A 17,809-nucleotide genomic window follows, 5' to 3' on the forward strand; every position below is an offset into this window, starting at 1 on the left:
TACAGGAAACGTTTGGTTGAAGTTATTGCTGCCAAAGGAGGTTCAACAGTTATTAAATCCAAGGGTTCACATACTTTTTCCACCTGCACTGTGAATGTTTACATGGTGTGTTCAATAAAACATGGTAACATTTAATTCTTTGTGTGTTATTAGTTTAAGCAGACTGTGATTGTCTATTGTTGTGACTTAGATGAAGATCAGATCATATTTTATGACCAATTTGTGCAGAAATCCATATCATTCCAAAGGGTTCACATACTATTTCTTGCAACTGTATCTAAGTGAGGGACTGCTGCCAAGTTGTACGCTGCCGGTTAGGATAGGCCGTGCAAGTAGGCAGGGACAGAGGTGGGGTGGAGTTTAAGGCTGCACTTATCCCTACCGTCTGTCGTGACAGATTCACAAGCCTTACCTATACTATGGACCCTATGCGAGTCCTCATGAACAGGTACATAGTCTCGCCCAAATGGTGCAGGATTTGGTAGAGAGGCTACAGCAGCAGGAATTGCACCAGGCCCCACCTGTAGTGGCCTCCTCCGCTCAAAATCTTGAACCTTATGTCAAACTGCCTGACTCTTTTTCAGGGGATAAGAAGTATTTCCTGACATTTATAGAATGCTGCAAGCTTTATTTTTGTTTACGTCCACATTCTTCGGGTTCCGAACAGCAAAAGGTAGGCATTATCGTTTCTTTGCTGCAGGAAGATCCGCAAGAATGGGCCTACTCCCTCCCCGTGGACTCCCCCTGCCTAACTACTGTTGAAGCAGCATTTTTTTCGAACCTTAGGGGTACTCTATGACGAACTGGATAGGTCGATGGTGGCAGAGTCCCAGTTAAAGTAGCATTGTCAGGGGGACAGACCTGTTGAGGAGTACTGCACCTAATTCCGGAGATGGTGCGTTTCCTCTGGCTTGAATGACACAGCACTTAGGTGTCAATTCAGGAATGGACTCTCCGATGAACTGAAGGACATGTTGGTCTGTTATCCCACCCCTGACACTTTAGAACAGACTATGACCCTAGCCGTCAGATGAGATCGATGGATTAGGGAAAGAAGCCAAGAACTTCTGACTTTTCCACAGGTGGTGGTCAAACCGGATTCTTCACCCTTGAGAGTCAAGTTGGAAAGTAACCCAGAAGAACCCATGCAACTTGGGATAATCAGGAGGGATCTTAGACGTCAAATGGGTGCCTGTTTCTACTGCGGAGAATCTGATCACTGGGTATGACTTTGCCCCAAAATTCCTCCCTCCAAGAGATCATCCAGGCCTGATGATCAGAAGGATAAGGTTCTCCAAGAGGCAGTAAAATAAAAAGTATTGTTGCCAGTGATTATTTCTTTGGGCATGTGTAAAGGGTCTGGGAAGGCGTTCATTGATTCTGGGTCCACCTCTAATTTTATCGACTCTAATTTTGCCTTGTCATTGGGATTAACTATTTTTTTGTCTCTTCCTAAGCCTATACACATTATAGCTAATGATTCCACACCTTTTGTGGGCGGTACTGTGGTACGCCTGAGGTACCCTTGATGGTGGGTGTTAGCCATATGGAGAGTTGACCCTTTTTGATATAAAAAAATTTACCCGTGAAGTAGTTTCAGGTATGCCCAAGCTTCAAATTCATAATCCAATTATCAACTGGTCCACAGGTGAATTCGAGAAATGGGGACGAAAGTGTGAGTCATGTTGTTTACCAGTTATTCAAGCTGAAATTGCTTCTGAATCGAATAACCTGCCCCCGTAACATCAGTGACTTCAGTGATGTGTTTTCCAAGTCTGATGCTGAGTTCCTTTCCCCTCATAGACCGTATGATTGTGCTATTGAACTTATTCCAGGATCCAAGTACCCTAAGGCCCCTTTCACATGGGGCGAGAATTCCGCGCGGGTCAAATGCATGAGGTGAATGCATTGCACCCGCACTGAATCCGGACCTATTCACTTCAATGGGGCTGTGCAGAAGAGGGGTGATTTTCACGCATCACTTGTGCGTTGCGTGAAAATCGCAGCATGTTCTATATTCTGCATTTTTCACGCAACGCAGGCCCCATAGAAAGGAATGGGGCTGCGTGAAAATCGCATAGCATCCGTAAGCAAGTGCAATTTTCATGCATGGTTGCTAGGAAATGATGTTAGTAAATTGATTAAAGTCAATTTACTGTATTATTTTCCATTATAACTTGGTTATAAAGGAAAATAATAGCATTCTTAATACAGAATGCTTAGTAAAATGTTGCTTGAGGGGTTAAAAAAAAAAAAAATAACTCACATTCACTTGATCGCGCAACCGGCATCATCTTCTTTCTTCTTCTTTGAGGACCTGCAAAAGGACCTTTGATGACGTAATCGCGCTCACCACATGGTGAGCGCGGTGACATCAGCGCAGGTCCTGCTGAATGAGGATAGAAGGATCTTGTATCTTCATTCAGCAGGACCTGCGCTGACGTCACCGCGCTCACCACGTGGTGCGCGCGAATACATCATCAAAGGTAATTTTGCAGGTGCTCAAAAAAGAAGAAAGAAGCCATAAGAAAAATCCCTGACAAGCAAATGCCTAGTGGACCACCCAAAGCCCTTCTCATGGCCACTGGCTGGGCATATAATAATCTAAAGAACACTGGGAGCATTAGGTACACACATTAGCCACAAGTCTCCCTCCTGAATTACAATCCTCAGAATGATGCTACAGTTGAATACCTTAGGGGGGCATAGGAGCCAATAGATTCTTGCCATTTATCCTTATAGACTTCAGGCCTAGTGTCCTGTGGTCTATGAGAAGGAAGAAAGGCAGAAGGTTGTGAAGGCTGAACTTGTCTGTAGAGATTCAATTGGACATTTCAAGGAAAGCTATTTGTTTTATGTCAAAGTTCTCTTTAACTTCCTTGTGTCCTCGGATGTAGCTAGAAGGTTAATAACCATTTAAATGTTTTGGAGACTTTGTCAAACCCAAATCAAAAATATATTCTGTGGCAGTTACTGCAGCGTCCCACTCAGTCCACGTGGGAACTGCAAAATAGCTTTAAAACTGCTTTATCATATTGCATGTTATTTGCATTATATCCAGGGGCGTAGCTAAAGGCTCATGGGCCCTGGTGCAAGAGTTCAGCTTGGGCCCCCCTTCCCTCAGTGCTTGTTGGCAAGGGGCAGGGGAGCACATAGCCTTCCTGCTGCCAGAAGCAAACATTGAAAGGGCACCCCCCCAATCTAAATTCTTGACCTAACCCCTTTCCTCCAGCCAGAGGTGTAAATTGACCAGCATGCACTTTCTATAATGCCAGTGTCTTATGTGGCACAAGGGTTTTTGGGCCCCCTCAGGCTCCTGGGCCCGGTAGCGACTGCTACCTCTGCACCCCCTATAGCTACGCCCCTGCTTATATCACCTGTTGTATCCCTGTTCATAGGCTGGCTAGGTGTAATTTATACATCCCACCACTAGATGGGGATAGCACTACTCTGGGATATCCAGCCCAGCTCAGGTCTTATCTGCGGTCAGTTAGTCTGTTGTTGAGTTTGAGAGAGTGCAGATCTAGCATTTCTGCTCAGGTAAAGGTCTAGTCCAGGAAGGGACAAAGGAAAGAAAAGACTTAAAAAAACAAAGGATAAAAGCCATTATCCAGGCATCAAAGACCTTTGGGAATCCAGGTGAAGGATACTTTAGCCGCAGGCAACCTCACTAAATTACTCTGGTTTACAAGGGACCTGCAAGCAAAGTCACCTACCAGAAATACTTATACAGAACCACAGCCTGAGTCAAAATGCAGCCAAACCTATTAACAGTGGATCAACAGAATTCCTCTAAATTGCAAAAGACTGTATTCTGTCTGGCTGTATATGCCGCAACTAAAACCAACATCAGTAAAAGTTGTGAGTTGTATCCTACCACTGTCTACTTCATTCTTACAACTGGTTGTACCACCATTAACGGTACTGGTGTCACGACAAATAACACCAAGGGACCCAGCCGCCACAAGCACCCTAAACACCACTGCCATCAAGGGCACCTTAACCTCCATCTAGGCTGGAGCTTCCCTACTACAGAGTGTGCCCCGGAGGATTTCGTGCTGTCTTCCTCAACACTGTGCTGCCAGCCCAGGGAGGCTTTCTGCTAACCGTGAATAAACAGATGAACTGTTTTATTATTTGGCCCCTCATCGGCCCACCGTGCACCTCATGTGTTGCCCCTGCGGTTCTGGCTGGCTGCATATCTTTATTGGCGTCACAAACAGGATATTGACCCCTGTGCCATATTTGAAAGACTGTCGCATTAGAATAAGCCCCTTTACTTTTTTGAGAGACTTTTACTTATTGCACACTCTATTGGGCTACAGAACTGTTTAAACTGTTTGGGAATTACATGGAAGTGCTATACTAGTCATCAGCATAAAAATCACTGTGTTAAAAGTGAGAAAAGCAGACATTTGTGTGTTACTAAAACGGCTTGCTGTCATTGAATAGACTGTTTCTATACACTTAAGATGGCCGCCGGAGGCCTTCTTGTTTAAAACAAAAAAGTACAGTACTGCGCGCCATCACTGTGGATAAGTTAGTGACACCCCCTGAAGAGCGGGAAAGCCTAGTGCCGCCCATTTATGCAAAATTGTTCGGCCAGCCCGTCCTACCTTTGCTGTGTCAATTCCGAGAGGCCAACCCTGTATGCAAACGCAGCGCCGCCTCCTCTGCCTGTAGCCACATCAAAGTGAGACGACGCGAGGAGGAGAGTGTGACTTGCGTATATCCTAAACATCGCGAGATTTCACATGCGAGTTAACGGAGAGGATCGCATTGCTTGCCGTACCCCAAGTAGAAATCACAACCTGTGAGTACTCCGATTTTCCCCTGCTAACCATAAGGGAGCATCGATAGCTAGGAGCACTGTTCAAGATTTAAGCTAGCGCTGTTCAAACACTGTATTCAGCCGGCACCAAGTTCCTTAAAGGGCCATACACCCGCAAGATAGCGGTTGCCCATAGCAACACAGAGCAAGAAAAAAAGTGTCTACAGCCACATTTAACATACCTAATCATAATTCACCTGCTGTTACCATGTCTGTGCAGGAAGATAACGTGCAGCCTGACCTCCGCGGACCCCCTGAGGCAGCCGTAGCCGTTCCCAGCACAATACCAACTGCTGCAGCACCAATCTTAATGCCTTTAACCATGCCTTATTATTTTGGGGCCACCTGGTTCCAACGATATTCTGGAGAAGTTCATACTTTAAGGGACTTTAAAGAGAAAATTCTTGCTGTGTTCAGATTGTACCCTGTATCCCCAGAACAACAGATGGAGAGCCGCCTTGCGCGATTGGAAGGAGCTGCTTTTAGAGAAGTGAAATCCTGGCCAAGCTCAGAGAGGAGGACACTGGAGCAGATATTTGAACATCTCTACACCACCTTTGAACCCAGGACTGTGTCGGAGGTCAAGATGAGGTTCTTCAGCAAGAAACAGCAATCGGGTGAGTCACTCATAGACTTTGCATTATCTTTGCAGGCAGCCCTTAGAGCTGTTGTCCAAGTAGACCCCCGTGAGGCAGAGAATCAGGATAAAACTCTGAAAGAGCAATTTATTGAAGGTGTCAATACAGACAATTTAAAGAGCCAGCTAAGATTGTTAGCCGCTCAGCATCCAAATAATTAGCTATCAGTATCCCGGGGAAAAGTCCACCAACAGAGCCTGTTGGGTTTGCTCCAGTGCCAGTAGCACAGCTGGTCACCCCTGTAAAACCTTTACTTGTCGTCAGTCAGGCAACTCAAGCCCCAATTCCTGACGCAGTTGCTGCCCTTACTGAGCAAGTCCAATTCCTGACTAAAAGTCTGGAGAAAGTCCACCAAAAGTTGGAACAGTGGGAAAAACCATTATTGCTGGAGGATGAGAAACCTGTGTCCAGAAGGTTTATTCCAGAAATTCGGGTGGATGCCCACCTGACCGCACTAGTACCCCTAAGCGGCCTATCTGTACATACTGTCACAAGCCATGCCATACTGAAGCAACCTGCTGGCAGTTAAACTGGCAACCCCCGAGGCCAAGGACCACACCTCGGGGGGTAAATCAATAGGTCCAGAAGATCCCTATTGGATGCCAAGATATGAAGGATCCCGTCCAGAAGTAACACTTCAAATAAATTGAGTTCCTTCTGTTGCCCTAGTTGACACTGGATCCCAAGTCACTACCATCCAACAAACAGCATTTGAAAAATATTGGGACCAAAATCAGCTTACCCAGCCCCCAGAATCCTGGCTGAGTCTCATAGCCAGTAACGGCAAACCTGTACCAATACTTGGTTATTGAGAACCTACCATTCAATTAGGAGGAACTACACTATCCCAACAAGGCATTATTGTGGTACAAGTCAAAGAAAATAACAAAAACCCTCCAATAGTCCTAGGAATGAATGTCCTCAGGAACTGTTATGTTGAGATGCTGGAAGCAATGCACCAGTCAGTGCCTACTGCCTCTTCTGCTTCTAAGAAGGTGATCCAACAAACTATCCGTGTACTAAATGTGCAACAGAGATTCACCAGTGAAAAAGGAGAAATCTGCTGTGTCCTCATCCGAGATAATCAACCTGTGATTCTCAAACCCAACACCGAAACCCTCTTGTGGTGCAAAGCTGTAGTCGGAATTCAAGGTCAAGACTAGCAAGCCTTGGTAGAGCCGGTTGTTTTGGAAGACTATCCTCTAGTTAGAGCTGCAAGAAGCCTAGTAACCGTCTCTGAAGGTAAAGTGTCTATTTGTCTCCTAAACTTGAGTAATAACAGTGTAACATTAACAAAATATCATCCCATTGCACAGCTGATCCAAGTTACATTTCAAGATGTCATCAGTGTGGCTACAGATACCAAAGAGCAACTTACTAAGAAACAGCACCCACAGGACCAAAATTTAAGCACCCCCTGGTGGAAAGAACTTCATGTGGGAGATGCTTCAGCACCAGAACACCAATTGGAGGGAGTACTGAAAATCATGAAGGAGCATCACCGTGCCTACAGTGAGCATTCTCTGGAGACTATGGAGAAGTAGATATCATAAAGATCTCCATTCCTACAGGTTCACACCCACCGATCAAGGAAAGGTATCGGCCTATACCACCAACTATGTACCAATCCATAAAGCAAATGATCCAGGAGATGAAAGACTCCAATATCATCAAAGACAGCCATAGTCCATGGGGTGCACCACTAGTCCTTGCCCGGAAAAAAGATGGTAACATCATATTCTTTGTGGACTACAGAAAAATCAACCAAATCACTCACAAGGATGCTTACCCTTTACCACGCATAGAGGAATCCTTGACAGCTTTAGGATCTTCAGCCTATTTCTCTACTCTTGATTTAACCAGTGGATACTGGCAAGTATCAATGGCACCTAATGATCGTAAGAAGACTGCATTTACTTCCCCTATGGGCCTATTTCAGTTCAACTGCATGCCTTTTGGACTTTGCAATGCACCTGGAACTTTTCAAAGATTAATGGAGCGTTATCTGGGCCACAAACATTTTGAAACTGTCCTCTTGTACTTAGACGATGTCATCATCTACTCCAAATCTTATGAAGATCACTTGAAACATCTGGCCAAAGTTTTTCAAGTCCTCATTAAACATGGACTCAAAGTCAAACCATCCAAGTGTTATCTACTGAAGCTGGAAGTCAAATACTTAGGGCATCATGTCAGCTCTGAAGGTGTTAAACCGGATCCAGAAAAGATAGCCGCAGTCCGAAATTGGCCTACTCCTACTACGGTGAAAGAAGTGAGAAGTTTCCTCAGTTTTGCAGGATATTACAGACGCTTCATTTTTTTCACTTTGCCCAAATTGCAGAGACAATATTAGAACTTCTGAGAGGCCATCCTAAAAGGTATCTGAAATCTCCAATACCAGTTAAATGGAACACTGAAAGAGAAATTGCCTTCCTGAAAAAGAAGTTAACAGAACCACCAATCTTAGGCTATCCGGATTACCAACAGCCATTTCATCTTTACACAGATGCCAGTAAGAAAGGCCTGGGAGCTGTTTTGTCACAAATACAAGAAGGTAAAGAAAGAGTCATTTCCTATGCTAGTAGATATCTTAGAGATACTGAAAGAAACAACCAAAACTATAGTTCCTTCAAATTGGAATTCCTCGCACTCGTTTGGGCTGTTACAGAGAAATTTAAATATTACCTTGCCGCAACACCCTTTATGGCCTTCACAGATAACAACCCGCTAGCGCATCTTAACACCACCAAGTTGGGAGCATTAGAACAAAGATGGGCCTCACGCCTTGCTAACTACAATTTCACAGTGAAATACAGAACAGGAAAAGCAATTGAAAATGTGGATGCATTATCCCGTCTGCCGACCCAAGAAAACCCTACTTCACAAGAAGATGTTCGGGAAGAGGTAGAGATGCCATCCTTCTACAAAAACTTTTGCCCACCAAGACATTATCACCATCAAAGGGAAAAAGGTCCTTAACCTTCAACAACAAGTGGATCCAAAATCCCAAGTGGACAAAGAAAGATGGATCAAGTTGCAAAATGAAAGCAGAGTGTTGGGTGAACTGTAAGATTTCATTACCAGCGGAAGAACACCAGAAAGAATCCGCAGGAGAAATGCTGATCCAGAATTGTCAAAACTATGGAGACACAGAAAACACCTCTTTCTACAGAAGGGCCTACTATTAAGAAGGACTTTAGATCCAATGACCTGGGATCATCTGTATCAAATCTTAATACCACGCCGAGATGCAAGAATACTTCTTGAGATGTATCATGATCAATCAGGACACTTTGGCATGCAGAAAACAGAAGCCACCATCCGTAGAAGATTCTACTGGATCGGGATAAGAGGAGACATATAAAAATGGTGTCGAGAATGTTCCACCTGTGCTGTTGGAAGGAATGAAAAACATGACCAAAAAGCACCCTTACATCCCATTGTAAGCCGAACACCGCTAGAAATAGTTGCAATTGACCATGTGAAGCTGGAACCAAGTCGCTCAGTTTACACATATGACCATCATTGATCATTACACTAAATTTGTTGTAGCGGTACCTGTCAAGGACTTGACCGCCAAAACAACTGCAGATGCTTTCTGGAAACATTTCTTGTTGCAATATGGATGCCCAGAAAGAATCCTTACATATCAGGGATCTGCGTTTGAGTCGAAATTTTTTAAAGAATTTTGTACTTTTCACAACTGTCAGAAAATCAGGACCACAGCATACCATCCCCAAGGGAATGGGCTTTGTGAAAAAATGAACCAAACTTTAATTGAGATGTTAAGAGCGGTACCACCTGCTACAAGAAATGATTGGCCTACTCTACTGCCTCAGTTGATGTATACCTACAATAACACTATTCATTGTTCTACTGGGTATACACCCTATTATCTTATGTTTGGCTGACAAGGTACACTACCTGCTGATCATATTTTGGGCGTACAAGTGCCTGATGCAATCAAACCTCTACCAAAATCTTATTGGGTGAGTGAGCACCAAAGAAGTTTGATTGATGCAAAAGAAATTGTTCAACAACGCATGGAACATGCTAATGAAAAACAACAGAAAGATTATAATCAATCAGCCAAAGCAGAATCTCTAAAAATTTGTGCTCGTGTGTGTTTAAAAAACAACCATCGAAATACTACCTGTACCACGGGCCATACAAGAAAGGCAGAAGGAGATTAGGGAGATTAACAAGTGGCTCAAGAACTGGTGTAGGAAGGAGGGATTTTGTTTCCTGGAGAACTGGGCCGACTTCTCTATCGGCTACAGGCTCTATCGTAGGGACGGGCTGCACCTCAATGGGGAAGAAGATGGCTAGAAGGTTGGAGGAGTGTTTAAACTAGGGACTGGGGAGGTTAATTATGTTATAGGAGGGGAAGATAGTGAAGATAGAGACCGGGGGCAAGGTAGTGGGACGGGGGGGGGGGGGGAATGGAACAGTTCAGAAGAAAAGGTGTATGTATACTAATGCCAGAAGCCTGACTAATAAAACTGGGGAACTGGAATTAGTGATGTATTTCGTCGTCGGGGCTCAATGCCGGAAGAATCCGGATCAGTTTTATCCTAATGCATTCTGAATGGAGTGAAATCCATTCAGGATGCATCAGGATGTCTTCAGTTCCGGAACGGAACGTTTTTTGGCCGGAGAAAATACCGCAGCATGCTGCGCTTTTTGCTCCGGCCAAAAATCCTGAAGACTTGCCGCAAGGCCGGATCCGGAATTAATGCCCATTGAAAGGCATTGATCCTGATCCGGCCTTAAGCTAAACGTCGTTTCGCGCATTGCCGGATCCGACATTTAGCTTTTTCTGAATGGTTACCATGGCTGCCGGGACGCTAAAGTCCTGGCAGCCATGGTAAAGTGTAGTGGGGAGCAGCATACTTACCGTCCGTGCGGCTCCCAGGGCGCTCCAGAGTGACGCCAGGGCGCCCCACGCGCATGGATCACGTGATCGCATGGCACGTCATCCATACGCATGGGGCGCTCTGACGTCACTCTGGAGCGCCCCGGGAACCGCGCGGACTGTAAGTATACTGCTCCCCCGCTCCCCGCTCCTACTATGGCAACCAGGACTTTAATAGCGTCCTGGCTGCCATAGTAACACTGAAAGCATTTTGAAGACGGATCCGGCGTGTAATTCCGGCAAGTGGAGTACACGCCGGATCCGAACAACGCAAGTGTGAAAGAGGCCTTAGAGAATCTCAATGGAAATAAGCAAATAACGCCATATCAGAATGGCTTCATGAGGGATCGGTCATGCCAAACTAATTTAATCAGTTTCTATGAGGAGGTGAGTTCTAGACTTGACAGCGGCGAATCAATGGATGTCGTATATCTGGACTTCTCCAAAGCATTTGACACTGTACCACATAAAAGGTTAGTATATAAAATGAGAATGCTCGGACTGGGAGAAAACGTCTGTATGTGGGTAGGTAACTGGCTGAGGGATAGAAAACAGAGGGTCGTTATTAGTGGTACACACTCAGATTGGGTCACTGTCACTAATGGAGTACCTCAGGGGTCAGTACTGGGCCCTATTCTCTTCAATATATTTATTTATGATCTTGTAGAAGGCCTGCATAGTAAAATATACATTTTCGCAGATGACACTAAACTGTGTAAAGTAAATAACACTGAAGAAGACAGTATACTACTACAGAGCGATCTGTATAGACTGGAGGCTTGGGCAGATAAGTGGCAGATGAGGTTTAACACTGACAAATGTAAAGTTATGCACATGGAAAGGAATAATGCAAGTCACCCGTACATACTACAGTTGCAAGAAAAAGTATGTGAACCCTTTGGAATGATATGGATTTCTGCACAAATTGGTCATAAAATGTGATCTGATCTTCATCTAAGTCACAACAATAGACAATCACAGTCTGCTTAAACCAATGACACACAAATAATTAAATGTTACCATGTTTTTATTGAACACACCATGTAAACATTTACAGTGCAGGAGGAAAAAGTATGTGAACCCTTGGATTTAATAACTGGTTGAACCTCCTTTGGCAGCAATAACTTCAACCAAACGTTTCCTGTAGTTGCAGATTAGACGTGCACAACGGTCAGGAGTAATTCTTGACCATTCCTCTTTACAGAACTGTTTCAGTTCAGCAATATTCTTGGGATGTCTGGTGTGAATCGCTTTCTTGAGGTCATGCCACAGCATCTCAATTGGGTTGAGGTCAGGACTCTGACTGGGCGACTTCAGAAGGCGTATATTCTTCTGTTTAAGCCATTCTGTTGTTGATTTACTTCTATGCTTTGGGTCGTTGTCCTGTTGCAACACCCATCTTCTATTGAGCTTCAGCTGGTGGACAGATGGCCTTAAGTTCTCCTGCAAAATGTCTTGATAAACTTGGGAATTCATTTTTCCTTCGATGATAGCAATCCATCCAGGCCCTGGCGCAGCAAAGCAGCCCCAAACCATGATGCCTCCACCACCATACTTTCCAGTTGGGATGAGGTTTTGATGTTGGTGTGCTGTGCCTCTTTTTCTCCACACATTGTGTTGTGTGTTTCTTCCAAACAACTCAACTGTGGTTTTATCTGTCCACAGAATATTTTGCCAGTACTGCTGTGGAACATCCAGGTGCTCTTTTGCAAACTGTAAACGTGTACCAATGTTTTTTTTGGACAGCAGTGACTTCCTCTGTGGTATCCTCCCATGAAATCCATTCTTGTTTAGTGTTTTACGTATCGTAGATTCGCTAACAGTGATGTTAGCATATGCCAGAGACTTTTGCAATTCTTTAGCTGACACTCTAGGATTCTTCTTCACCTCATTGAGCAGTCTGCACTGTGCTCTTGTGGTCATCTTTACAGGATGGCCACTCCTAGGGAGAGAAGCAGCAGTGCTGAACTTTCTCCTTTTATAGACAATTAACCGTGGACTGATGAACAGCAAGGCTTTTGGAGATACTTTTATAACCCTTTCCAGCTTTATGCAAGTCAACAATTCTTAATCGTAGGTCTTCTGAGAGCTATTTTCTGCGAGGCATCATTCACATCAGGCAATGCTTCTTGTGAAAAGCAAACCCAGAACTGGTGTGTGTTTTTTTTATAGAGCAGGGCTGCTGTAACCAACACCTCCAATCTCCTCTCATTGATTGGACTCCAGTTGGCTGACACCTCACTCCAATTAGCTCTTGGAGATGTCATTAGTCTAGGGGTTCACATACTTTTTCCACCTGCACTGTAAATGTTTACATGGTGTGTTCAATAAAAACATGGTAACATTTAATTATTTGTGTGTTATTAGTTTAAGCAGACTGTGATTATCTATTGTTGTGACTTAGATGAAGAACAGATCATATTTTATGACCAATTTGTGCAGAAATCCATATCATTCCAAAGGGTTCACATACTTTTTCTTGTAACTGTAAATGGTAAAACACTCAGTAACACTGACATGGAAAAGGATCTAGGAATTTTAATAAACAGCAAACTAAGCTGCAAAAAACAGTGTCAGGCAGCTGCTGCCAAGGCCAATAAGATAATTGGTTGCATCAAAAGGGGAATAGATGCCCGTGATGAGAACATAGTCCTACCACTTTACAAATCATTAGTCAGACCACACATGGAGTACTGTGTACAGTTCTGGGCTCATGTGAACAAGGCAGACATAGCAGAGCTGGAGAGGGTCCAGAGGAGGGCAACTAAAGTAATAACTGGAATGGGGCAACTACAGTACCCTGAAAGATTATCAAAATTAGGGATATTCACTTTAAAAAAAAGACAACTGAGGGGAGATCTAATTACTATGTATAAATATATCAGGGGTCAGTACAGAGATCTATCCCATCATCTATTTATCCCCAGGACTGTAACTGTGACGAGGGGACATCCTCTGCGTCTGGAGGAAAGAAGGTGACTAAAATAATAGATGGAGGAGGTGCAGTAGACATCGCTTATCTAGACTTTAGTAAGGCTTTTGATACTGTCCCACATAGAAGGTTTATCAATAAAGTGCAGTCTTTGGGCTTGGACTCCCATATTGTTGAATGGATTAGGCCAGGGGTGGCCAACCTGTGGCTCTTGAGCCGCATGTGGCTCTTTGCTTCTTCAAGTGCGGCTCTAGCTGTGGAACCGGGAAGCAGTCAGGCCGGCTCATTCTCCACCCCATGCTCAGATCTCTTTTCCTGATCGGGCACTGTTGCTACTTTGCAGCTCCAGCTCACTCTCCACTATATCCTGATGCATATAGTGTGAGAACGTAGTACCTGGAGACATGCACTATGACCTGACGTTGTGCTCATCAGGTCACAGTGGAGAGCGTGTCAGACCTGCAGAGTAGCAGGTGCCTGAGCAGGAGCCCAGTGCCTGATCAGGAGAGGGAAGAGATGTTTTTAAATTATAGAACTGAGCATTGGGGTCTGATCTAAGCATGGGAGGTTCTGATCTGTGCATGGGGGGTATGTCCTGATATGGGCAATGGGGGTCTGATCTGAGCATGAGGGGGTCCTGATCTGAGCAATGGGGTTCTGATCTGAGCATGGGTGCAGATCTGAGCATGGGGTGTCTTGTTTGAGCATAGATCTGAGAAAGGGGGAGATCTTAGCATTGGAGGGAGATCTGTGCATAGGAGGGCAGATCTGAGCATTGGGGGGGGGATCTGAGCACTGAGGGTCTGTTACTGGCAGTATGATTTGCTTTGTCTGATCCGAGCATGGGAGTCTGATTTGGAGGTCTGATGAGGTTTGGGGATCTTATTTTAGGTAAGATGAGGATTGGGGATCTGATTTAGGAGTCTGATCTGAGGTCTGATAAAAAATATATTCTTTCTCTTATTTTTCTTTGTTAAAACCTAGGTGCATCTTGTAGGGTGAAAAGTGCGGTGACTCGTGTAAAAGTGTAGCTCGTGGCTCCTCATAGTCATACAGTAGGTGTTTTTTTTTGGCTCTTTGTGTCTGTAAGGTTGGCCACCCCTGGATTAGGCAGTGGCTGAGGGACAGGCAACAGAGGGTTGTAGTCAATGGAGTATATTCAGACCAAGGTCTTGTTACCAGTGGGGTACCTCAGGGATCTGTTCTGGGACCCATATTGCTTAATATCTTTATCAGCGAAATTGCAGAAGGCCTCAATGGTAAGGTGTGTCTTTTTGCTGATGACACAAAGATTTGTAACAAGGTTGATGTTCCTGGAGGGATACACCAAATGGAAAAGGACTTCGGAAAACTAGAGGAATGGTTAAAAATCTGGCAACTAAAATTTTATGTTGATAAGTGCAAGATAATGCACCTGGGACGAAAAAACTCAAGAGCAGAATATAAAATCAGTGATACAGTCCTAACCTCAGTATCTGAGGAAAGGGATTTAGGGGTTATTATTTCAGAAGACTTAAAGGTAGGCAGACAATGTCATAGAGCAGCAGGAAATGCTAGCAGAATGCTTGGGTGTATAGGGAGAGGAATTACCAGTAGAAAGAGGGAGGTGCTCATGCCGCTCTACAGAGCACTAGTGAGACCTCATTTTGAGTATTGTGCTCAGTACTGGAGACCATATCTCCAGAAGGATATTGATACTTTGGAGAGAGTTCAGAGAAGAGCTACTAAACTGGTACATGGATTGCAGTATAAAACTTACCAGAAATAATTAAAGGACCTTAACATGTATAGCTTGGAAGAAAGACGAGACAGAGGGGATATGATAGAAACTTTTAAATACATAAAGGTAATCAACAAGGTAAAAGAGGAGAGAATATTTAAAAGAAGAAAAACTGCTACAAGAGGGCATAGTTTTAAATTAGAGGGGCAAAGGTTTAAAAGTAATATCAGGAAGTATTACTTTACTGAGAGAGTAGTGGATGCATGGAATAGCCTTCCTGCAGAAGTGGTAGCTGCAAATACAGTGGAGGAGTTTAAGCATGCATGGGATAGGCATAAGGCCATCCTTCATATAAGATAGGGCCAGGGGCTATCCATAATATTTAGTATATTGGGCAGACTAGATGGGCCAAATGGTTCTTATCTGCCGACACATTCTTTGTAAGGTTTGTACACAAACATAGAAGAGGATTCTTTACGGTAAGAGCAGTGAGACTATGGAACTCTCTGCCTGAGGAGGTGGTGACGGTGAGTACAATAAACGAATTTAAGAGGGGCCTGGATGTATTTCTGGAGTGTAATAATATTACAGGCTATAGCTACTAGAGAGGGGTCGTTGATCCAGGGAGTTATTCTGATTGCCTGATTGGAGTCGGGAAGGAATTTGTTATTCCCCTACAGTGAGGAAAATTGGCTTCTATCTCACAGTTTTTTTTTTTTTTTTTTTGCCTTCCTCTGGATCAACTTGCAGGATGACAGGCTGAACTGGATGGACAAATGTCTTTTTTCGGCCTTATGTACTATGTTGCTATGTAGAAGAACCAATACAGTCTTTTGGAAAAACGTTATTAGACTCTGATCCTTTACAATGGTTCTTAACTCCCTGGCTCAACATCTTAGTGCCTGCTAAGACCAGCACCACCGCACTTCAACCAGAGGTTGTAACTACTACAGCTCAGGAAACCCCAAGTTCCCTTGAAACAAGGCCCGCAGAGTCTCAGCCGCTTCGTAGATCCATCAGGATTACAAGAGAACAACCACCTGTCCGTTATAGAGATTTCCTGCCCCAGCAGCCGAGAAGACAGCTTCCAGCTCTGCCGATTCAACGTTGAGTACATCCTTACATTGTCAGGAGTTCCAGAATTTAAGAAAGAGACTAATCTACATTTATTATGTTCTATTTTGCTTAAAGGACTTTTTAAGGGACTATTTGCCTTTCATCCATTTTGCAACGTTCAAGCCTGCTCCCGGATATAGACTATCACGCACCTGAGCCTCCGTGATATGCTTCTTTTGACATTTTCCTGTGCCCAGGGAACGGACTCATACCCTGTGAGCCTCCTTAGATGTTATATATTTTTTTTATCATTATGGACTATTCTGGCTTTTTCAATACATCACCAGACTTCAGAGGAAATTGCTACCCCATTTGTCACATTTCGTTTTTGCCTGAGATATGTTTGCCTAACCCATTTCACTTACAGATACAAGGAGTACAAGAATTATGGTATTATTTCCTATGCATGCATGCTTTTCCCTTTTCTTATATCTTACAGGAAGATACAACATCGAGTCCAGAATGTGTCAAGGTCGACTCATGTTTTACCATGGGGGTATGCAGCATCCCACTCAGGACACGTGGGAACTGCAAAATAGCTTTAAAACTGCATTATCATATTGCATGTTATTTGCATTATATCACCTGTTGTATCCCTGTTGATAGGCTGGCTAGGTGTAATTTATACATCCCACCACTAGATGGGGATAGCACTACTTTGGGATATCCAGCCCAGCTCAGGTCTTATCTGCGGTCAGTTAGTCTGTTGTTGAGTTTGAGAGAATGCAGATCTAGCACTTCTGCTCAGGTAAAAGTCTAGTCTAGGAAGGGACAAAGGAAAGAAAAGACTTAAAAAAACAAAGGATAAAAGCCATTATCCAGGCATCAAAGACCTTTGGGAATCCAGGTGAAGGATACTTTAGCCACAGGCAACCTCACCAAATTACTCTGGTTTACAAGGGACCTGAAGCAAAGTCACCTACCAGAAATACTTATACAGAAACACAGCCTGAGTCAAAACCCAGCCAAACCTATTAACAGTGGATCAACAGAATTCCTCTAAATTGCAAAAGACTGTATTTTGTCTGGCTGTATATGCCGTAACTGGAACCAACATCAGTAAAAGTTGTGAGTTTATTGCAGTTTATTTTTCAATGCAGCATATGGTTTTCATGTTGTTTCTTAGTGAAGTTTTTTCTCGACAGCTTTGTAAAACATGTTGCCTTTTGAAACAAAAGCCAGAGACCCAAAACATGCTATCTAGTAGCAAAAAATTATGAGGCACACTTTTTAACCACCTCCCGACCGCCTAACGCGCCGATGCGTCCGGGAGGTGGTTGATTTGTTCCTCCTGGACGCATCGGCGCGTCATCTCGCGATACCCGAGATTTCCCCGGAACCCGGAACAGAAGGTAAGCGAGTGGATCTCCAGCATGCCAGCGGCGATCGCTCTCTGGCAGGCTGGAGATGTGATTTTTTTTAACCCCTAAAGGTATATTAGACGTTGTTTTGATAACAGCGTATAATATACCTACTACCTGGTCCTCTGGTGGTCCCTTTTGTTAGGATCGACCACCAGAGGACACAGGTAGGTCAGTGAAGTCGCACCAAACACTACACTCCACCCCCCACCCCCCCTGTCACTTATTAACCCCTTATAAACCCCTGATCACCCCATATAAACTCCCTGATCACCCCCACTGTCATTGATCACCCC

The 17,809-nt window shown here is 44.1% G+C and overlaps 1 long non-coding RNA gene across 1 annotated transcript in view; it reads left to right on the forward strand.

Moving 5' to 3' along the window:
- Positions 1-17,809, forward strand: part of LOC122926650 — a 201,261-nt gene that overhangs the window by 13,738 nt on the left and 169,714 nt on the right. The gene's annotated exons all lie outside the window — the stretch shown is intronic.

The sequence above is a fragment of the Bufo gargarizans genome, chromosome 2, assembly GCF_014858855.1.
Source record: "Bufo gargarizans isolate SCDJY-AF-19 chromosome 2, ASM1485885v1, whole genome shotgun sequence".
NCBI classification, from domain to species: Eukaryota; Metazoa; Chordata; class Amphibia; order Anura; family Bufonidae; genus Bufo; species Bufo gargarizans.